This window comes from Podarcis tiliguerta, assembly GCF_965153285.1.
Source record: "Podarcis tiliguerta genome assembly, chromosome: 2".
Lineage (NCBI taxonomy): Eukaryota > Metazoa > Chordata > Lepidosauria > Squamata > Lacertidae > Podarcis > Podarcis tiliguerta.
In genome coordinates, this window is record NC_139535.1 from 65,591,350 (window position 1) to 65,615,368 (window position 24,019).

Here is a 24,019-nt window from a genome sequence, read left to right on the forward strand (position 1 = left end):
AACTAGAGCTCAAACAGATGTTATTCGATTTTGCTTGGAATAAGTATGTTACCCCTTTTAAGCACACTTATGTAAGTTATAAAAGCATGTGGTAGAAGAGTACATAGCCAAAGTGGTATTCCTTCCACCATCCCAGTGGCTCTATAAAGTATACAGCTCTTTCCTTAAAGAAATCTCCTGCCTCTTTACAAACATGGAACTGGAAAGCCTGTAGTCAGTGTTGAAAGCATTAAAGTGAATCTACTTGATGCTGAAAGCCTGCGTTTGCCATTCCTTCATCCCCAGCTTCACAACCCAAGCAAATAGTACAAGGGTACAGGCAGTATTTGGTTTTGTTTTCTAATAATTATTGTCTGTAGTCAAGGCTAGGTCTCTTCCTTGGATGTGTTCCCCCTTAAAATTCATGTACCTGGGTGAAAACTATAGAAGGCCTGCCCTTTGGCCCTTTGAATAGCTGGAAGGGTTTTGCCGAAGATACTTTTCTCAGAAAAAAGATACCTAACATTAATGCGAATGAGATGAAATTATTTTACGAAGGTCCTATGTACCCTATAACAGTAATAGTAGAAAAAAGCACATTGATTTGTGAAGATCTACTTTGTCCCTCGATGATAAAGTATACAGCTATGAAGATCTGCTCTGTGCAGGCACTCAATTTGTTTAAAGTAACATTCCTTCCCAAGGTCTTTCTAACTGCCTGGCTTCCCATATCATATTATGCAATGCTGTTTCTTGTAAATGCAGCCTAAAATTATTGGCCCCGCTCCACAGATGCCCTCATGCAATGGTGGGCTGCATTGACATGTGTGAATCCATCAAATAGATGGCGTGACTCATCTACTTTGCTGATCCGAAAGTTGAGAGAGGAAAGAACCCATCTATCCTTCACACTCAGTAAGCACCCTAAAAACAATCATCCCATGGTGAGTGAGTGAGCTTCAACCCACTTAGACATGCTTACCATAAGAACATGGCCGGATTTAGATGAAGAGAGGCCCTAGGCTAAGGTTACCAGATTTTTTTCAATGAATCTGGGGACACTTTTCAACTTCAATGGATTTTGTATGGAGATTGATTTGTAAATCTGGGGACTGTCCCTGGGAAACGGGGACATCTGGTAACCTTACCCTAGGCTACTCCACTTGTGAGGCCTCTCCCCATCCCCCACCCTCACAACTAGAAGAAAATGGAAGCATGTTATAAACAAAATTGAGTGAAGCCAAGGATGATGACGGGTATTTAAAATTCTACAATTCATAATTTCTCCTATAAAGGACATAAGATATTATTGTTAAATACCATGGTGATTTTAAAAAATGCATAAAATTAACACTGAAAAACTTTTGCAATAACTGAACTTTGTAAACCTTTTGTGGCCTGGGCAGGCCTGGAACTAGTCCCCATGTCTTGTTCCTCCCTAAGGAATCAAGTTCAGCCTTCCTGGCATCTAACTATGGCTCAGCATCCTCTGAGGTTAAACTTTGGACCTCTTGGAAGCTTGAAGGTTCCCAAACCTTCTCTGAGTTATTAGCAACGGCCTGGGCAGGCCATGTCGTCCTCTTATATACCTGCTGGGATTGACAAGGCATCTGACCTTCACCTGAATCTCATAGCTCTCCTGTAGCTGCCTCTGATTAGTTATCATTTAACTCTTGGGGAAAATAATTAGCATCACACATAATGTGCATGGAAGTTGCCTTGCCGAACCAATTAACCAACTAGAAGGATTACTGTTAATAGCACCAGTTTTCCTATAACTTGATATCACTGGATATTTTTGATGCATTGCAAAAGCATTTTTAGTTTGCTTTTCGTTGCCACCCTGGAACTTTTCTTTATTAGTGTCACTTTGTTTTGTACAATTCCTTGCAAATGAAGGAAAACAACTTTTCTGCTTGTATATGTTGATAATATAATTTTGGTTACTGAGGACAAACAAGATTGTACAAAAACAAGATTGGGTGCAGGCCTGGCCAGGACATGGGTGTCCTGACTGTGACAAAGGTGACCTGTGTGCTTGCTTGCTTGATTAACAGCTGTTGGGAACTTCAAGGTCCCTGCTATCCCTTCGTATGGTCTACTGGACCTGGAGACTCCAATAGAGAGCATTCCATGTCAAGAAGGAGGGCAAGTGGGCACTCTATCAAATGACAGGGCAGGAGTTACACGGAACAGGGCCTTTTCACTGGTGGTGCCCATTGTATGCCTCACTCTTCCCAGACCTGCTCCCTTTTGGCCTGTATTTTGGAGCTTTATAATTTAGGAAGACTTTAGAAGAACTGGTTGACAAGCCTTATCAGTTGCTGACATATGAGCGGATTTTATTTGCTGCTATTCTGTGCTTCTGGTGCACCAGGGTTTACACCAGTGTAATAGAGTTCGCCAGGATGCCAAAAGGGATACAATTTATGAGCCTTCTCCATTATCTGCACAGTAGGGGGTGTTCAGTCAACAGTGCAAAGGCTGAGCTGAAGCATTCTCTGCTGGTTACCTGCTTTCAGCAATAGGGGTCGCTGTTTGGTAGTACCCAATTGGTTAGCTGTCAGATTCTAGAGCTCCCTATTGGTGGCTCTTAGGTAATTCACAAAATACAGAGTCCATTCATAAAACACAGTGTTCATTCATAAAGCAGTAACATAAATCTCCATTGCTACATATTGGGTGTATATTTCAGCGGTAGAACATATAAGTTTATGACCATGCTGTAGTGTAGTGCTTATGCAACTGTGAATAAAAGGTGGCTGGGTTCACTGACTGGGGCCCTACAATGAGAACCAGTGGTGTAGTGGTTAAGAGTGGTGGACTCGTAATCTGGGGAACTGGGTTCGCGTCTCTGCTCTTCCGCATGCAGCTGCTGGGTGACCTTGGGATAGTCACACTTCTTTGAAGTCTCTCAGCCCCACTCACCTCACAGAGTGTTTGTTGTGGGGGAGGAAGGGAAAGAAGAATGTTAGCCATTTTGAGACTTCTTCGTGTAGTGATAAAGCGGGATATCAAATCCAAACTCTTCTTCTTATTCTACAAAAAAAAAAAAAATTCAAGTTGTGCCCCACTGCTTCAAATTGGGCCCCGCTGGCTAGCCCTGAGTCTAACAGTTGCTGGGCCTGAGTTGCCCTGCCCTTGCATTAAGTCTTAGGTTTACAATTTTGGGAGACGAGAGACTGCAGCACTGGGCAGGCTGGCGAGGCTCCCTAGATTTAGAGGCCCAAGTTGTTCTGCCCTTACATGAAATATTGGGTTTGCAATGTTGGGAGAGGGGAGACTGTGGCACTGGGGAGAGGGCAGGCTGGTGCGGCCCCCTAGATTTAGAGGCCTGAGTTGCCCTGCCCTCACATGAAGTCTTGGGTTTGCAATTTAGGAGAGGGGAGACTGCCCAGTGGGGAGCGGGAGGGCTGGCAAGGCCCCCTAGATTTAGAGACCCTTGTCGTCAGCCTACTTAACCTATACATAAATCCGGCACTGCATAAGAACCATAATCTTAACTCCAAGAGCCTCTATGCCCCCAGTAGATTTCCTGGCAGTCACTGGTAGGGGATATGGTGACTCAGAAACATGATGATGGCAGCTCCCAAGATGCCCTTGAGTCTGACTTATGAGGCAAAGCAGTGGTAAATAGCAACATTCCCTCCAGAGTTTTCTGGGTGTCCTTTACCATGTACTCACCTCTCAGGAACGACTTTTGTTCAAATTGAGTGAAGATCAGCATCAGGTTGGCCAAGGGACAATCTAAGCCAGATGCATTTGAGACTGTCTGGTTTCTTTTTATGACACTCATTAATAGGTCAGTCGAGAGAGTGAAACCACTGGATTCTCATGTGGGCTTATGGAGAGACTCTGTACGATAAGGGGACTTACTTTGTTTACCAACTTGCAAGTCTTGCATTCCCTTGTCATGATTCTCCTGCACGGTAGAAATGTAAGAGACCTGGCATTGCTAGTTGTACAATGAAGTTGCCCTTTATTTTGTAACTGTTTGTTGATGTTTTTGCATTCAAAACAATAAAAAGGATCTTTTTTGGGGGGGAGCATAGTGAAGATGTACTACACAAGCAAGCCATTCTGGGTAAGCACATCAGAAAAGCCTGGGTGGATCAGGAGCAAAGGTCCATCTAGTGTGGCAACCTGTTTCCCAGCGATGGCTAACCTTCAGGAAACTCCCAAGCAGGGAGAAGTGCGGGGAGGGAGAATAATTGCAGCATCAGAAATGCCTAAAGAAGCCAATGGTAGATAAACGTCCAACTGAGGCCTGCAAAAGAATTTTAGCAAAGCTTTTTAACGCATCTTCTTCAGTGGTGTGTTAGCATATCAATAATGCAGAGTGGAAATCAACCTAAGAACAATGTTATTCTATGATAAACTTGGATAGCGCACCAAAAAAGAATTTATAAAATTGACAAAACAAGAAACAGACATGCTTTATCAATACCACAAGAACAATCCTTTTTTTTTTTTTTTTTTTTGAAAAATATGTTAAGCAAGAAACATACCAAATTTGTGAAATAAGCATCTGTGAAACAGCCTTGCTGGAAAGCATATAGGGCAATTGTGGACAGCCGTCTCCAGGATTAAGTAGGGTCATCAAGTCCACTGTATTCTTAATACAGACAACAATGGGCTAGTTACGAAAAGTTAGCGGCACTCGGAAAAGAAACATCCAAGCAACCTGCGGGATTTCCAAATCCTTGCATTAAATGAAAGCAGCTAATTCTTTAAAGCCCAGATTTCAAAACCAACTTTTAAATGCCCTAAGTAATATCATCACATAAACCTCAGTATGTGAGCTGAAAAAGATGAAGCTATCTAGGTCAAAGAACGTATCTCTTACATAGATGGTTTAATATTGGTTCCAGTTTGTACTCTGATTTAATAGGCGTTATCATTTTGCAGAATCTCATTAGTGGTTTGTACCCAGCAAAGATGCCCCATTAGCACAGATGTAAGGAAGCCTTTACAGCCAAAGAGCCTTCTGGGCAACTTTCCATGGTTGGGCAAGTCCAGAGGCAAAAGTGAGTGAAGCAGCAAGTGTGAAATTTACTTTTGTACAGAAGGCTAGCTTCTACAGACACTCACATGCCCCTCACTAAGCTTCATCCAGACAACCAGGAGGCACTGGAGTTCAAGGACAGGCTCCAGCCTGGCAAAAACACTCAGGATGTGAAGCAGGGGGAGGGGGGGGAGTGGCCTGCCTGAGGAATGCGGGTGCAGTGTGGTTTCAGAGGAGTTCCAAAGGCCATATAAAGAGGGCTGGAGGGCCACATTTGGCCCCCAAGGCTGGAGATTCCCCATCTCTGCAGTAGCACAAGGACTTCTGCTTGCACATTCTCTGTTCTGAGAGCTCTCCTACTTTCCAGAGCAGATTTGGGGGAGGCTCAGGAGGCACACAGTGAAAGGAAGTCCTGTTCCACAAGCGGAAGCCCCTGCATTGATGGGATGGCTTTGCTGGATACCACCAAGTGTTTTCACACTGATTTTATTTTGTATTTATTCATTTTTATAGCACATATTGATATATATCCATTGTACAATTCAAAATACCTATTGGTAAATATCTATTGTAATTAAATGTCAATGGCTTTGGTTCTGTGGCAGATATTCGCCAGGATATTATTTAAATCAATAAATTGTCTTTCAGGCTCCAATCACAGGTTCACCTCTCTTTTTGTTTATCATGAAGGCAACAGCCGTAATCTGTTGTTTATCTCCACTGTCTCAGTGTAAACTGCCTCTCCATGGTGAGAACACTGGAGCTGACGCTGCAGGATATTGAAGGCACATTAACCCACCCTTTGGCTAAAGCTAAGCAAGTCTGGGTCTGGCCAGCATCTGGATGGGTGACCACATGGGACCCAAACATGTATGCCTCCTTGGGTTCCCTGACGGAAGAAAGGCAGAATACAAATGCAATTAAATAATTTAGTTCTATATGAGGAAAGGTTGGATGAGTTGGCTGTGTTTAGTCTGGAGAAGAGATAATTACATGACTATGTGGAGGGCAGCCATATTCAAATATCTGAAGGAGCATCACATGAATAACATTTGGGGTGGCATTGCTCTAAAGGGTAGGACCTGAAGCACTGGGTTCAAGTTGGAAGTAAAATGACTTAGAATAAACATTAAGATTGAACAAGATATGCAACACAACCCTGGGAGGGTGGTGGACTCTCCTTCGCTAGGGGTTTTCAAGAGACTGGATGGCCACCTCACCATCATCTGTTTATACAGATATATAGATATACATGATATAGATGATCTAGATATAGATGATATAGATATATGCCACCTTCCCACACAATTGTGCCCAAAATGGCTGAAAACAAAAGAACAATAAGTACAACAATTAAAAAAACATATTAGAAACAACTGGAAATAACTGTAATATCCATACGTAAATAAATTCCAAAAAAACAGTCCATGCAACATTGTAAAAAATACAAATAAACTAAACTGATTTGACAGCTTAAACCCAACAGCATTGCATAGATCAATTGTTTCCTTATCAGGAATGTATTGATAGTACATTGCCTACATTGCCCAGTAATTAAACTAGATTACCTTTGAGATCCCTTCCAGTTCTATGGAGATCCCATCATGGGATGAGATCCCACCAGCTACCATGGTTGAGATACTGGACTTAGCCATTTCATTTCATCTATAAGCACAGCAGTGGTGTAGTGGTTAAGAGCGGTGGTCTCGTAATCTGGGGAACCGGGTTCGCGTCTCCGCTCCTCCACAAGCAGCTGCTGGGTGACCTTGGGCCAGTCACACTTCTTTGAAGTCTCTCAGCCCCACTCACCTCACAGAGTGTTTGTTGTGGGGGAGGAAGGGAAAGGAGAATGTTAGCCGCTTTGAGACTCCTTAAAGGGAGTGAAAGGCGGGATATCAAATCCAAACTCTTCTTCTTCTTCTTAAAATGCCATGTTCACTGAAGATGCTGTGGATTGGAACTGGGTTCTAAATTTGGCGGGGAAAAACAGCAAGGCTAAACAAGTTGCTAAGGGCAAAACTAAAAGAATAATCAGTTGATAAAATACATTCAGCCATGCAAATGATAACTATACATAGGCATACAAATCAGGCATGTGCTTTTTCCTTTATGGTTCTTTGGTACATTATGAACAGGAGACTTTCCTCTAAAGCATCAAGACCTGGGTCTCTGCCAGATAAGGCAGGATATTAGACTTGATAGACCAGCGGTCTTATCCGGTTTTTGGTTTTTTTAAAAAATCCCATGTTCCTATGTTTACGTAAGTATGAAGTGGGGTAAACTTGAGTCTTTAAAAGCAAACATTTTAATGCACTCCCTAATCCTGAGGTATACAATATGTAATTATGCTAACACACCTTGAATATTTTTGGCAATTGTAACTCTTCACCAGAAATTGGTATTTTCTTTCAGGAATTCTGTGCCTGACATTTGCCAGCTTGCTGCCAAAAACTGCAACACGGAAAGAAATGTGTGCATATCTTGAAGGGAGACCCAAATAATTCTGAAACCATGGAACAGGCAGTGTGTACAAATGGGAATTAGCCATGCCTACAACCCTAGGAATATAGAAGGAATGTCAAGAAAAATTGAAATATCCAGTCCATCTCTTCCAGATTATATATACGCAACATGCATGGTCTATAATTTTCTATTGCATCCATCTGTACAGTGGTACCTCGGTTTAAGAATGATCCTGTTTATGAACGATTTAGTTTACGAACTCCACAAAACCGGAAATAGCGTCCCAGTTTGAAAATTTACCTTGATCTAAGAACGGAATCTGAATGGTGGAAGGGAGGCCTCATTAGGAAAAGCACGCCTCAGTTTAAGAATGGTTTCAGTTTAAGAACAGACTTCTGGAACGGATTAAGTTTGTAAACTGAGGTACCACTGTATATCACTTTTGAAAAGGATTTGTGATTTACTTAACTCCTGCAACAGCAAAGATACCAGGCAAAACTTTTTCCCCATTATATCTCCTGGGAATTGGGAATAGTAAATGGAATGTCGTTTTGGGGAGGTAAATCCACAAATATCCAATCAGTCCTCTGCCATACATCTGTTTTAAAATATCTATAGGGGAAGGGTGAGGAAATTGTGGCCCTCCACAGGTTTTGGAGTTATACCTCCAATCATCCCTGACCATTGTTCATGCTGGCTGGGACTGATGGGAGTTTGAATCCAGCAACATCTGAAAGGCCACTGACTTCCCCTGCTTTTAAAAAATCCTGAATGTTGCTTGATTCAAATATATTCTCCTATATTTTACTTGTCTCGTTCTTTTTCCCCATGGGACTTCACACAAATGACATCATAATTTGCACTCAAGTTTCATTTTCCAAATTAAGGACATAATCATAGGAGGGGGATCTCATTCAGTTCATGCTCAGATATTTGGCAGAAATTTTTAATTGTATCCATTGTTTCTCTACAAGACAATACTGGATCTACAGCTGAGATTACCACATCATCAGCGTACAGAGTCGGCTTATGTCTGCCCTTAAATATCTATCTCCTTTCCAAAAAGGCTGTTTATTTTAAAGAGGAATAGGTAAAGGCCCGTTTCTGCAAAATGATGTTATGCTCCTGAGGGTAATGAAATGTGGAGAAATCAAAAACAGACTAATGGGATAAAGATGCCATAAACTTCTTTTGTTTAGTCAGGAATCACCATTCATATCCAAACTGCCTAGTTTTCATAAAGTGCTCAAAAGAAATAAGGTTCAACTAAGTCCCGTACACCAGGGATTCCCAATCTGATCCATGAAGCACCATTGATCCACAAGCATCATTCAGAGTGTCCGTGGTGCATCTGTGGGTTTGTGGCTGAAGACAGGTGAGATGGCACCGTCATCACATTAAGTACAGGTGGCAACCATTTTAGGCTCATTCAATTGATGTGCAATTGCTTACGCATGGGTCCTTTTGGACCCAGAAGAAGGGGGAACAGGGGTGGAATGGGGTGGAATGGGGGCAGGGCAGGCAGTAATGGGGCAGGTGGAACTTATACCCGCTGTACCGACGTGGGGTGGGGGGTGGGAATGGAACCCTGAGCAAAATGGTCACCACCTGTATTCATACTGATTTTAATTATAATTTTATTTCTCCTATTATGTATTGTATTTCGTTGTGTGACAATTTGAGTTAGATTGAATTCAAACTATGATGCAATAAAATGCAATATTGTATATATGAAATAAAAGAAGCAATACAAAGACAATTAAAAATAACAAAGTATCTAGCACAGTTGCTACGACAGGCAGAAATGGCATTAAGTGGTCTGGGGAGACCCTCAGCAATTTTCAAGTGGTCCATGGAAGGAAGAATTTCCCTACACCTGTGGCTCCCAAATTTGTGGGAGGGGGCACTCCCTTCCTTGGATTCATAAACTCATCCCCAGTGCCGCTTAAAAAGCTTAATTTTAAAAGCAGTTTGAACAACCCTCTAAGGAAAATGATAACACAATCACATTAGAAACAGTAACAATTAATTGCACATATACTCAAAATCCATTTAAAACTACAGTGGCACCTTGGTTCTCAAACTTAAGCCGTTCTTGCAGTCTGTTCCAAAACCAAAGCGTTCCAAAATCAAGGCGCGCTTTCCAAAAGAAAGTAATGCAAAATGGATTAATCCATTCCAGACTTTTAAAAACAACCCCTAAAACAGCAATATAACATGAATTTTACTATCTTACGAGACCATTGATCCATAAAATGAAAGCAATAAACAATGTACTACAGCCACACAATCAATCAATCAGTAGCTGAACCGGGTTCCACACAGTCACAGTCACAAAACAAAAAAAAGCCGCAAAAACAAAAACGCAAAATAAATAGCAAAAACACACAGACCTCAGCGTACCACTCAAATCGGAAGCATAACAATGAAAATGGAGCATGTTCAGCTTCTGAAAAAAGTTCGCAAACCGGAATACTTACTTCCAGGTTTGCAGTGTTTGGGTTCCAAGTTGTTTGAGAACCAAGGCGCTTGAAAACCAAGGTACCACTGGTTTAATTAACTCAACAAAATGGATGAACTTTATCCAGTGATACCAGCTTCTCAAATTCTGATAGTCATTTACACCTCCAGCATCCCCCTGCTGCCCTCTTGCCTCTTAATGCCCCTAGGATAACCCACTGCCCCCCAGAGGGTGGTATCGCCCACTTAGGGAGCCACTGCCCTACACTGTCATATCATGCTGAACTCCCTGAGCCTCACACCTCCTTCTCTCCCTCCCAAGAACCAGCAGCATTGATGCTCAGTGTTTGGGAGGCAGGTGAGCAAGGCAGCCCTGCCTGTACCACCCTCCCGCCTGCTACTGATGCAGAGGAATCCAGAGGCCTCCCCCCACCCCACCCAAAACTGGAAACCTGAATAAATAAGGCTTGGCATACAGCACAATGATGAAACCTACAAATATCATTAGGATTAGGGGAGGCAGACAAAGGGATAACTCCTTTATTGCAAAATAGAGTTTATTTATATCTTATTGGAATGAAAGAATGCAAGATGCCTTCAATCCTTAGGCTTCACTAGGGGAGATATAAAATTAGAAGCTGCCTGATTTATGTGCCGGGAACATATTTATTTTGTTGGAAACCTCTTAAAAGGGTTTGAGTTTAAAGAACAAGAATTGTAAAAAGCAGTTTATATGCATACATACATATTTTGTGTGTGTGTGTTCTATACAGCAAATATAACCGTATTACACACATACACACATAAACTATTTGTGTGTGTGTGAGAGAGAGAGAGAGAGAGAGAGAGAGAGAGAGAGAGAGAGAAACAAAGCAAAACATAGCAGTAAAAACCATATCATTAAAGCAGCAAGAAACATCAGTATCAATTACAGTAGATGGAAATGCCAGGAACTGGTATTACAAGTCAGGAAAAGTTCAGATAAAGAGGTATGCTTTTAATTCAGTCTGGTGTAGTGGTAGAGTGTTGGACTGTGACCTGGAAGATGAGAGTTCAAATCCCTATTTAGCCATGCAGGTGAGTGAGTGTCCTTGGGTCAGTCACCAACTGTTAACCTAACCTACCTCACAGGCTTGTTGTGAAGATAAAATGAAGAGGGGGCAGATTCATGCATGCTGCCTTGAGGTCCTTGGAGAGGAATTAAAAGTTAAATCAATCAAATGCATTGTTAGTATTCAAGTTTAAAAGGTATATTAAATATTTATATAAATATTTAATGTTATTGGATATCCAATGTAATAATAATTGTCAGCAGAAGCACCCAGCAATTCCTAAACCTATTATGTGGATGTAACTTCAAATATTTTTTGAAAATCACACGTGGGTTATGATCAGGATACTAACATCCTAGTAAGTACACAGCATTCAAGTAATACTAGCATAAAACAACTGTGCTTTTGTGAATTGTTTTCATGACATTAATGCTTTTTGAAATGTACGGTGGTTGTTTTTACATGGTTATCAAATGTAATCAGGCCACTATTACACACAGCATTTGAAAGTAAAGGAACTCTATATCCAAATGCTATGATATGACATTTTATATAGACAGATCAATGCCTACGCTTGACTACTTCAAGCGAATGCCCAAATCCCTCAAATCCTATTCTTTGTCAGAAAGTCAGAAGCAGACAGAGGTCTGAAAAGTTATTCCCAGCACAGCCCCTGGGATTGGTGGTGATGGGAAACTCTCCATTCCTGCTGCTAATAACCACGTATTAGTATATCACGCATTTCATGTGTTCAAAGTCTTTCACATACATTAGCTCAGTACTTTGAAGAAGGAAACCATTTAGGGAGGTAGACAAAACAGAAAATGATATAATAATAGTTTGCTTCAAATACTTTACATTTACTGGGTAAATGGACATTAATTGAGCAACAAACTGAAGTTCTTTCTAGATGTTCCAAATGAGTGTGGTTTAGAACAGCCACAGAAGTGACACGTACCTTATTCCCAAACGGTGCCCAATAATTGGTTTAAGACATAAGAGTCACTGAACCACTCAGGAACAATAATCAGTGCTCTTAAATTCAACCAGGAGGTAGCATTTACTGCCAGCTTCCTCTTTATTTCCAGTTTTGCCCATGTAGAACCCTCAGTGGGTCGAATGGAGGCAAAACTGGAATTAGTTGGGGCTGCCTGTGACTAGCGCTGTTGTCCTGTCCAATTGGCCTTCCTCCCTCCCCCTCTACCAATCCCAGTGGCCACTAGCCACCACTGCTCTGACTGCATGAGAGGATTCCCCTGTGCCATGCCACACTGTACCTTCTTGAATGAATAACTTTATCTCTTGGTATGGTGATGAGTCTGAGAGAGGGGAGGAAACATTTCATTCATTTATTCATTCATTCATTCATTCATTCATTCATTCAATTTATAAGCCACCGACTCATTAAAAAAAAAAATCACACCAGTGTACATGCTATAGCTTGATGCTCGCTCCTGTAAATAGTACCGTATTTTCCGTCTATAAGATACCCCCATGTATAAGATGCCCCCTATTTTGGGGGACTCAGATTTAAGAAAATGGGGGGGAGATGTATCAGTGTATGAGACGCCCCCTAATTTTTTACATTATTTTTTAGGGGGGAAAGCCTAGTCTTATACACAGAAAAATATGTCTATTTGGCCCAGCCTTGAAATATGCAAAGTAATAGTTTTAAAAAGGAATTGCTAATATTGCCACAGTACTTTTATTTCCCCTAACCACATCCAACCCCCAGATATCTGGGATTAAGGGGGGGAATCCCTAGGCAAAAGGTGTGCAGCCCAAGTAAGCCTTAGTTTACGCAAAGCAAGGTTTAATTTCTAAAGTGAACATATAACTTCTACAATTACTTGAGTTTTCTCAGCTATAAATTCCAAGGTTTTTGGGTGAAGGCTATGATGACTAACCCAGATTGTAGTTGCAAAGGCCACATGTCCTAAACTTTAACTAGAGCAAACATGGATATATACGAATGTGCTTGCAGATTTGATTACGGTATGCTTGTACCCAGAGCTGTGTGTGCTCCAGCCAAAATCCAGAGAAACTTATTCATGCTTCACTCTCATTGAAACCAATGGAACACCTTGTTGGATAGCTTAAGATAATAACTGATTTTAATGGGGTTTGAATATGACTAACTTTCCCTAGATTTTGGTATCTATGTGCTACGCTGCTGGGGATATAAATAAGTAAATTTTAAAGAAATTACAAGTCCACAGACAGAGGTGGATCTACTATGAAACTAATGAAGCTTAAGCTTCAGGGGCCCTAATCCTAGAGGGGCCTCAGAAGTGACTTTAGTCCACAATGCTTTAAAAAATTAGACCCAATTTCATCATTCTAGGATGCATCATGCATGTACTTACCTAACTATCACTGCCCCATAACTAGAAAACTATAAGGCATATGAATTTTTTTTATTCACACCAGTGACTTTGGCATGTGAGATAATCCAGTACAATGTTAATCAAAATCTGAGATGTAGTAGTTAATTTTTATTTATTTTTTCAGTGTGGCAATCTGTTATGGAACAGCCCTGTTGAAGAAGATAACAGTGGTTTCCTGGACCTCACTGCTGCTTGCAAAGGGGGTCCCATAATAGTTCAAGCTTCAGGGCCCCCCAAATGTAGGTCCACTACAGTCCAAAGCTGTATATAATAACAATGTTTAAGTGCAGTGTGTTGTGTTACATACCTATTAAGGGTCAACAGGTCTCCCGAGTTGTTTTCCCCACCCCATGTATATATCAAGCGCATATATGCTGGGCACAAAACAACTTTAAAATAAGCAGATCTCAGGATGGAATCCTTAGAATGTAAGGCAGGAATTCTGCTGTTTAAATGGATATGCGGTTGCGATCTTGCCTTAGCTGTAGTACCAAGCACACCACACATTCCCCTTTTGGAAATGCACCTTAACAACCAATCATTAGGCTGGTCTTCCCTAGAGCTAATTTACGGAACTTCCCATGCAGCACGACTGAGACAAGAAAAGGCAAATTTTCCATGAGCCATTAAAGGTCCTCAGGGGGGGAATGAGGATTACATCCCTCATTATAGACAAGGAGAGGAGGAGAGCAAGAAAAAAAGGTTATTAAATGGAAGTGAAATACCCTGGTGTGGCATATTGTCTTCATTTTCACACTCCCCTTAATTGTATCATCAAACCAAGCACATGTTAAGCAGGCAGGTTAGACTGCTCATCTTCTGGATCGCTCCAATGACTGTGTGGCAAATCTGAATCAGATGCGCTGAAAGAAGTATTTGCTTTAGTATGGAGAGTGTGGGTGGCTGGCCCTTTGCAGTATAGGAAAACAGAGCTAAGGGGATTAATAGCTGTATGGATGGGATTAATCAGTTAATGTATACATTACAGAATTATCTAGTAAACAGCCATTAGAGTCGCTGCCTACAAAAGAGGGTTCAACAGCAATACCATGACAGCAAGACAGTACCTGTCTAAAATGTGGCATGCCATCCTCTGGAAAACACTGTAAACCTATTCACAGAGCCTGCAATGTCCAAGAGGATCTTTGGAGACATGACAGTTTGCCTGGCCTAATTGTCATGTCTCCAAACATATATCAATCTCACTGAAAATTAATGGCTAGTGTCTGTTATTGCAACAATGCAATAACAGAAGGCTAAAAACCTGCATAGATCCCCATGGGATGGGCAAAGTGCATAGTAAAGTATGTGGGCTTGATTTAGTAAATGCCTCCGTCCGAAACTTATTTTCAAGGCAAGGATCAATATATGGGGAGGCGGGGAGCAATCTTCTTTCTGGAATGGTAAGATAAAGGTGTTTTCCAGAGGATGGCATGCCTAATGGACCCCTGACCATTAGGTCCGGACGTGGCTGACTCTGGGGTTGCGCCGCTCATCTCGCTTTATTGGCCGAGGGAGCCAGCGTACAGCTTCTGGGTCATGTGGCCAGCATGACTAAGCCGCTTCTGGTGAACCAGAGCAGTGCACAGAAATGCTATTACCTTCCCGCCGGAGCGGTACCTATTTATCTACTTGCACTAGTGTGCTTTCGAACTGCTAGATTGGCAGGAGCAAGGACCGAGCAACGGGAGCTCACCCCGTTGCGGGGATTCGAACCACCGACCTTATGATCGGCAAGTCCTAGGCTCTGTGGTTTAACCCACAGCGCCACCCGTGTCCCTGGAATGGTAGACTTTGCTCAATTTCCACACAAATCTCTCCCCACAGGCAGCAGGGCAGTACAGTTCCGCCCACATCACCTACTGGTTAGCATCCACCTGTCTTGAGAGACAATGGAACTTTGCTTCAGGAAGAGAAGAGAAATTGTCCGCTGGCGGCACAGCGGCAGCAGGAGGCCCCATTAGCTAAAGTGGTGCTTCATGTTAAGAACAGTTTCAGGTTAAGAACAGACCTCCGGAACGAATTAAGTTCTTAACCCGAGGTACCACTGTATTCTCTCAGCTTCCTCTTCTCTCCCCTCACCTTGGGAGTCCTCTGGGCAGCTAATGCTGCTGTCCCTGGTCTTTTGGTACCTCCCAGAGGCACCATTCACCTGTAGAGCTTATAGCCAGGGCTGCTGCAACAAACAGCTGTGCAGCAAGCCTTAGGGAATCAGAGACATAAGAGGGCATCAGAGGCGGGAGGGAAGGAAAGAAGGCCAGTGTTGCCCACAGCACCTCATTCAAGGCACCCCAGGGTGCCATGGCACACTGGTTGAAAACCACTGGCGTAGGGTTTACTCCTTAGCCTTTTCTTCTCCTGAAGATGTCCCACAAAGCAGAGGAGGGTTAGGATTAGAGTTTTCCTTCTCCTGGATAAGCTACCTTTCCAGGAAGACAAGCCCCACCTGCCCCTCAATTCCCTCTACAGCATGTGCAGAAACCAGCTTCTCAATCCGCCAAAGCCTGTCTTGGCACTCAGGGGAAGTCCCTAAATCACCCCTCCCCTAACACCCCATACACCCCGCATCACCTATACAGACAATCATCTCAATCTAAGTAAAGAGTGAAGGAGAAGAGGTGGGTACATAGGCTGTAATTATTGTTTTCTGTCTAACTTTCTGGGGTGTTTCTCTCCTGGTGGCTTTTCATTCTCACCACATTCCTGGGAATCCAACCCACACCAGGAAGTGCCCCCTTCTCCTTTTCCATTTAGAGGATGTCTGTGTATGATCCGTTTGAGTGGAGTTTAAAGAAAGGGGGGCGAATAAAAGAAGACTTCCTAATAACACTCTATTAAGCACTGATTTAGGGACAATCGCCTTTTGCTCTCTTTAATTTCACATCCCCTTTAAAACAGCTGCCACAGTGCAATGGGGACTCCCAGCCAAACAGGAAACACATTGTTAGTTGCCTGCATTAAACCAGTAAAATGCATTAATTTATGAGCTCCCCAATGAGTTTTTATGACCTTCATATCACCTTGTTGTATTGGGTAGGCTCTTGTGCCAAAATGTCTCACACAGTGTGTGTGTGTGTGTGTGTGTGTACGCGTGTGCGCCAGCCATCCCATATTAACCCCACCCTACTAGTCCCTTTGAAAAGCTCAAGCAACCCATAAATACTAATACTAACATTAATATGATCATACCATCTAAGAATCGGCTAACGCCTGGCATGTGAATTCCATTTACTCTTTCCCTGTTGAACAAACGGTGAGTGTGCAGTTGGACTGTTCCTCATTTAATGCTATTTATCTTTATGATCCTTTCCATATTGAATACTCTCATTTTGCTTTATATGCGGAACAAGAGGGAAGCTCAGGTGAGGTTTCCTCATGGACCTCTGTGATGTGCTTGAGAAACTCCAAAAGATGCCCTTTCTTGCATGCAAACTGAAAAACTTACTCCCTCCTTGGGATATTAAGTGCCCAGGCAGCAATGGGTGCTTGAGAAGGAAGGAAGCAGGGACATTGTTAGAAAGTGGTTGTGGGTGTCCAAGCCCTGTGTCCTTTCTGCTTTCAAATCTCCTGCCCTTCCTTTTTTTAAAAAACCAACTTCGTTTAAAACATTTGCTTCTAGGTGGCTGATGAAATCCTAGCCACCCTTCTTCTTAATTTCCCAGAGGCAGCTACATATAAGAAACAGCATAAACAAACTATATGCAAATTTGTGAATACAAACTGAATTCTTTCAGTATCTAGCAACATCCTGGCTGGAAGAAAGGAAGAAGTAGTAGCAAATGTGAGTACTGTATACTGCTTCTACAGTCTTGGAGACTGTGATCAATATTAAATTAATAAATAAAGGGCACAACTTGTTACGCCTATTATTTCTGGATCATACTCTTCTTCTTCTGGATAAACAGGCTCCAAGGAGCAGCCATCTTTTTCCTAGCCCATCAATTCTATACACCTGGAATGAAGAATGTACTCATTCTGCTCTCCTTAGTTATACAACGGTATTTTAAAGCTGTCCAGAATTGGAACCTGGCCAATTTTCCCCTTGCTGCGGCTGCACTGTAAGGAATTTTCCAGAAGTCCTGTTCATATTCTCCATAGGAAAGCACTGCCCAGTGATTGCATCATAACAGGACTCCCAGCTTAGCTAGGCCTTGGTTTATTTACCCTCTGAATTCCATAATGTATCTTGCGTAACTGTCAGATCCAGACCCAGTTCCGAGACATAGCTGTCAACTTACAGATTTGAAAATAAGGGACCAGCAGCCAAAATAAGGGACCTGCAGCCAAAATAAGGGACCTGCAGCCTCTCCTGTTCCAGGCACTCCAGTCTTCCTGTCCTGCAGTATGGACAAACTCATGCTGCGTAGCTTCGAGAACACTGTCCAACCAACTTTGTAACCAGAGGTTCAACTGAATAGAATCTGAATCACATGCACCACAAGGCCTATGCAGCCTCAGCTTAAGATGGCTCCCCGGCCTGGCTTTGCACTGCAAAGTTTGCAGCAGCACGTGCAACAAAATGCCATCCAGCATTCAAAAACCCCCTCAGCTTGCATTAACTAGCCACACACAAGGCATGCAAGCTCCACCCCCCAGTTGTTCTTAGACTTCTTATTGGGTGAGCAACACAGCCAAGCAACACAGTTAGAGCCTCCCTCCTCCCTGGCCGGCAGGGAGGGAGGGAGAGGAGCTGATTCCTTTGAAATTTAAGGGACATCATTTAAGGGACATTTAAGGGACATCCATCAATAAGGGACAGCAGCGGGACATGGTGCTGGAATAACGGATTGTCCCTTCAAATAAGGGACACTTGACAGCTATGTTCCAAGATTGTGTTTCACTGGAGCTGTATTCCACAATCAAAATGCAGAATTACAAGACAGCATGAAACTAAGGGACATAGGAAGTTGCCTTATATCAAGTCACACCATTGGTCCATCTAGCTTAGTATTGTCCACACTGTTTGGCAGTGGCTCTCTATTATTTCAGATGGGAGTCTTCCTCAGCCCTATCAGGAGACAACAAGGATTGATTCTGGGACTTCTTACATGCACAGCTTGTGCTCTACTACTTTCCCCTAATGTGTACCCTTAGCTTTACACTAAATATGCCCCAGACCGTGTACTATAAATCTCTTCAAAATCTTCCTTACAAATCTCTGCCACTCTAAAGGTGCAGTTCTCTTCTTTGGAAGCAGCTCTCTTGCAAGCTCAAATGTCTAGACCTGATGGAAAGATGCAGTCATTAAGATATACATATAGATTATTTCAGAGACCAGAGTTCTCTGGGAATAGGGATTGTTAACACCACTCTGGGAACTGTAGCTTGGGTGGGGGGTGAATAGGGGTCTCTTAACAAAGCTCAACACTCTCAACAAACTACAATTCCCTGGAGTCTTTGGGGGAAGCCATGACTGTTTAGTGTTATGATGCCGCTTTCAATGTGTAGTACAGATGGGGTCTGCCTCTCTTGTATCATAGTATCTCTCTACCACCTCTTTCTCAGAATTGCTATTCAGTTAATGTACAGTATTACTTATTTCAGATAAAAGCCTTATCTTACTATATTAAAATAAGTAAGAAATCAAAGCCCAATTACACATACAAGCTTAATCCAATCATATTTACTTGGAAGTAACTCATGCATTGGACTGCAAGAAGATCAAACCTATCCATTCTTAAGGAAATCAGCCCTGAGTGCTCACTGGAAGGACAGATTGTGAAGCTGAGGCTCCAGTACTTTGGCCACCTCATGAGAAGAGAAGACTCCCTGGAAAAGACCCTGGTGTTGGGAAAGATGGAGGGCACAAGGAGAAGGGGACGACAGAGGACGAGATGGTTGGACAGTGTTCTCGAAGCTACAAACATGAGTCTGACCAAACTGCGGGAGGCAGTGGAAGACAGGAGTGCCTGGCGTGCTCTGGTCCATGGGGAAGAGTCAGACACGACTAAACAACTAAACAACAACAACTCGTGCATGTCTTCAATGGGACTTACTCCCAAGTAAATATGCATATTATTGCAGTCTTACTGTACAATCAACACATCAACTCAAAAGCAAGTCCCATTGACATCAATAATGTTTACTCACAGGTAAGTGAACAGAAGATTGCAGCCTTCCGTTTTTAGAAGTAAATTAAACTAGGCCTTCATCCTAAAGATTCAGCATGAGCTTAGGCATGCTTAACTAATTGATTTCAATGGGTTTATGTGTACCTAACTCTGTGTTGGATTGTGCCAATGATGTGCACTAACTCCTACTTCTTTAAATGGGCCCACACTCCAGTGATTGGAACAGTCCAGTTTTTCCAATTTCAGTGAAGAGTGGATAGATTTCACCTAGCATGGCAGCCCCACTAATTTCAACAAGTCTGATTTTAAATCCATATTCTGTTGAACAGAGGGCAAAGAAGAATAGAAGTAACAGCAGTAACACTCTATTCTTGCTTGCGTGGAAATAAATCCAGTTGATGTCACAAGAGCCTGTCTCCACATAATGGATTCAGAGTTCTTAAATACAGGTATTTTAGTTTGCAATTAGTCCACTTAGACCACTACGAATTCTATGCTGTTTGGGGGGGGGCAGGGAATGAGAGAATTCCTGGAGGCCAAAATCCAAGTTTGGGAAAATTACTGCTTCGTGAGAGAACCCCAGCAGAGATTTAAAGTCACAAAATATGCAGCAAGTAAAGTGTGGAAATATAGGCTGTTAGACCTTTAAACTATGCCCTTTCAAGTAAGTTCCCTCTTCCAGCAGCATAGGAAAAGACCACACGTTTGGTAAGTTAAAAATTGGTTTATTTACAAACTCTTCAAATATCTGGTTCATGTACTTTTCCATACATCAGTCAGAAAACTTGCACAGGCAGTAAAACTTAGCTTAGTTACAAAGTGGTAAAAATTCCTAGATTATTGGTATAGGAACTCAAGAGTGGCTGGTGAGAGCCAAGCAGTTGAGCTGCAGCAACCAGTTCAAACCTCCTCACACAGTGAGTTTCTCAGGTAGACTAGGGGCAATAGAAATGATTACCTATTTCCTCCCAAGGTGAGGGGAAGTGACATAGCTATGCCTGGTAGGACTGCATACTCTATGGCATTAACCCCTTCGTGCATTAATTAGACTGGAGTATGTTGCTTGCTGGTTACCTCATTTTCTAAACATTTCTGCTGCCATGGCTTTCTGGAGGAATGCAGGCATCATGGTTGACACAACAAATTTGGGGATAAGGGTGTAATTGTTTTAAATCCATTTTTAATTAAGTAGCTAGTGAAGGAAACTAGTCCACCCATAATCCTAAACACGTTTACGCCAAGTCCTAAATTAAGGTTACCAGACGTCCCCGTTTCCCGGAGGACACTTCCCGGATTTACAAATCAGCCCCCATACAAAATCCATTGAAGCTGAAAAGTGTCCCCGAATTCATTGAAAAAAATCTGGTAACCTTATCCTAAATTCATCTCGCAGAGTTCAATAGCACTACTTCCTAGCAAGTATCTTGAAGACTGTAGTGCGTATTATGAACTGTGTGTATTATGAACTATGTATTTTGATTGTAACCTGCCCTGGGGCCTAAGGTGAAAGGCAGGAAAATCATCATCATCATCATCATCTGCACTTAAAATGGTTTGGCACAAAAACTGCATTGTGCACACCTGTTCTTAAGAATCAGATTTGTGATGAATCCAGGTTCTCAACTGCAACAACTTTTCTAAACCACTGCCCCCCACACCACCCTGTTTTCCAAACAGGCCCCTAGCTCCTCTGCATCCCCCAATTCAGGAGGGTCAGTCTTGACTTGACCGAAGTTGCCTTGCCTTAAATCTCACAAGGCCAAGATATATGATTTATGTACAAAAACCTAGAATCTGGTGGTTCTTTGTATCATCAGCTCCAAAAGAGGGGAGTGGAAGACTCTTAGGCTTAAAGCCATTTTGTCAACGCAGGCTAAGCTCTCCCCACCAACCCCCTGCCAACTTTACCATCGTTCTTAAGCTGCCTCCATAAAGGAAAAGGGAAACAAGGTATAGTTTTCTTCACCACTGTCCCCTTCAACCCAGGAAATAGGGGAGGTTGAGCCAAGCCTATGCAGAAGGAAGCGATGTGTGCGATGAGTTTAGGATTGCTGCCTTGGCCACAATGGGATGATGGAGTGAGCTTTCTTGCTCTTGCTTCAATAAGGAAACAGCAAGCTAGCAACACTTCTTACGCACCCCCACCAATCCACCACACCGACCCCCGCCGGCCTATTAGTCCTTTCTTCGGCTGTGTGTTGCTGTATCCTGTTATTCAGCGATTTAATAAAAGGCCTTGCTAACTTGAGAAACTGGAGGATTAGGCCTAGCAAGAGAAGGGAGTCCTGCTCCTGTAAATCCCCAGGCAAAGACCTTGTTATCCACTGCCAGGGTGAGGGTCTCCATAATAATCATCCCCTAGAAGGCAAGGAAAGAAAAAGGAAAAAGGAAATGTTAATGTTGTCTGTCGCTGGCAGTGGCGAGTAAGGAACGAGCAGGCGGCTGGGGGTGGGGGCTGCAAGGGGTGGAAGGGGGCAATTTGAGAGAAGGAAACGAAGGCAGCCAATTTGTAGGCCCTGTGCCTCATCAGGGCCGCTCGGGGCCTCCGCGTTTTGCTCCTGATTGGGGAAAGGGGAATAGGCGAGGGGGAATCAAGGAGACTTGCTGGAGGAGGGGGGCCGAATAACAAGCGATAAAGGAGGTCGCCTTTGCAAGAAGGAGGTCTTCTCTGCCAAAGCGTGGCGAGGCAGGGTCCCCAGCCAAAGGTGGGCCAACAAACCTGCCCTCCTCTTTCCAGGATCTCTTAGCTTTCATATATATATATATAAAGGCAGGGGGAGCTTTCTCCGTTGCCGCCTCCTGCCTCCTCGGCAACTGGCACCAGCCCTCTGCTAGGGCAGACACGCACCGGAAAGGGTGATCCCCTTCGGGAAGAGGGGGGTGGATTGGAAGGATCACGTTCTTCGAGGCCGCCGGCACTGCAGGAAGCGGGAGCCGGGGTAGGAGAGAGAAACCGAGGGCGCGGGGCAAGGTACAAATACACGGCGGAAGGCTCCGCTCTCGTCTGGAGGGGTCTCTCTCTCCCCCCCCCCTCCTCGACCGTGTGTGCTGGTGGTGGGACCCTGGGTGACTGACGTCAGAAGGAGCCGGCGTGATAGCCGGGAGAAAACCTGCCAACCCCCCGGCGCCGGCTGCTCACAGCTCCCTGCTGGGCCCGGGGACCAGAGCAGGCGAGGGGCGGGAGGCGGAGGGCTGCTGCTGCTGGGCCGGAGCGCCCTGAAGGGAAGGAAGGAAGGGCCTCCCTCCGACGGCTTCCCGCGAAAGGCTTGGAGAGCGGAGTCGACATGGACCCTGGCAGGACGCTTAGAGCGCGCTGAGGAGGAGGAGGAGGAGGCCGCCCCCGCCGCCGCTGCTATCCTAATTTTAGCAGCCCGTTCTCTGCTGGGATAACATACGAGGCGCTCCAGAAGACCGGGGCGCGAGCAAGGGTAAGCGCCTCGCTACTCGGGTCGCGGGGGCGGGCCGGTGTCGCCGCTTTGCGGATTCCACAGAGCTCCTGGTCTCGGAATCTGTTGTAGTCCAAGGGGAGCTCGAAGCCTTCCCTCAATCGTTTTGGGAGACTCGGGGAAGGCTTCCCCTTTGCCCCCGCCCCAAACCCCACGTTGTTTATATACCCCCTTGCTTCTCCTCCACCACCACTCTAGAGGGCAGTGCTTAAATCTGGAAAGGGGGCGGGGGGGCGGAATCTGGAGTTCCTAACCCCACATCCAAGGGGATTTCTCTTGCGAATGAAAAAGCGAGGTTATCTGCTGGCCCGCAGAACGCTCCGTCCGGCGGAGTCGCCTTGACCGATCGCCCGTCGGGTTTTGTCAGCCTGGAGGGATCCTGTCGATCGCCGGGCAACCCCGGCCGGGCCCCGCCCTCTCTCTCCTTGGCTGCCTCGGCCTTTTCCCCCGTCGAAGTCGCCGCCGTCCCCGCGGCTTTCCTAATTGCAGCCTGGGCTTAGCCTTGAAGTTGCAAGTCCTTGACTTCTTTATACCTTGTATAAATTCTCGAGGGCTCCTGCGCTTCGTCAAATCTGACAAATATACCCGAAAATATAATTCCAAGGGGGTTACCTCATTTTGCATACTGCGAAGATGGAAATCAAACCAGAACTACTTGCCAAGGGGAGACAGTTCTCGGGGCTGTCTAGTGTCAAGGCTGCAGGGGACAATTTCGTCTCCTGCGCGTTGTGGATCAGCATGACAAGAAACACGTCGGAACGTCGCTAATAAATGTTATATTTTTATGGAATTCGATTTTCTTTTTATAGCTGCAGCTACTTGATCCTGAAGTATTATTATAATATATATATGCAGTTGAAAAGGCTAACCTAATATTTCACAGGTGTATTTTTCTAGAGGTCATGTGACAAGAGCTTAAGGTCCAAATGATTTTTTCAGAGCGCTGATTTATCCGCCAGAACTCGAATAATTTGCCAAAAGTCTAGGAGGACTTTAGGAAGAACAAATAAAACTAAGAATGCATTACTCCAAAGAGAAATCAAGTAGGAAACCCGATGCCTTACAAAGACGATGTCTTTTTTTTTTTTACATAGACCGAAATAACTGTTGGTTCTAGTTATTAAACTGCAAACAAACGGTTTAATAAAATAAACAG

The 24,019-nt window shown here is 43.7% G+C and overlaps 1 protein-coding gene and 1 long non-coding RNA gene across 3 annotated transcripts in view; one reads left to right on the forward strand and one right to left on the reverse strand.

The window, feature by feature from the left end:
• Positions 1-20,129: 20,129 nt before the first annotated feature.
• LOC310672181 lies at positions 20,130-22,393 on the reverse strand. The gene is made up of 2 exons (XR_014508456.1): positions 22,266-22,393; positions 20,130-21,775 (listed from the first exon to the last, which is right to left on the reverse strand). It is a non-coding gene; the product is annotated as an uncharacterized lncRNA (long non-coding RNA).
• The window catches only part of PITX1 (paired like homeodomain 1), a 43,698-nt gene continuing 41,904 nt past the window's right edge, over positions 22,226-24,019 (forward strand). Inside the window, exon 1 of one of the 2 annotated variants that reach the window (XM_083428942.1) lies at positions 22,226-22,845. The gene's annotated coding sequence lies outside the window, so the exon portion shown is untranslated. The remainder of the gene's footprint in view (positions 22,846-24,019) is intronic. The other variant, XM_083428944.1, reaches the window with a different exon arrangement.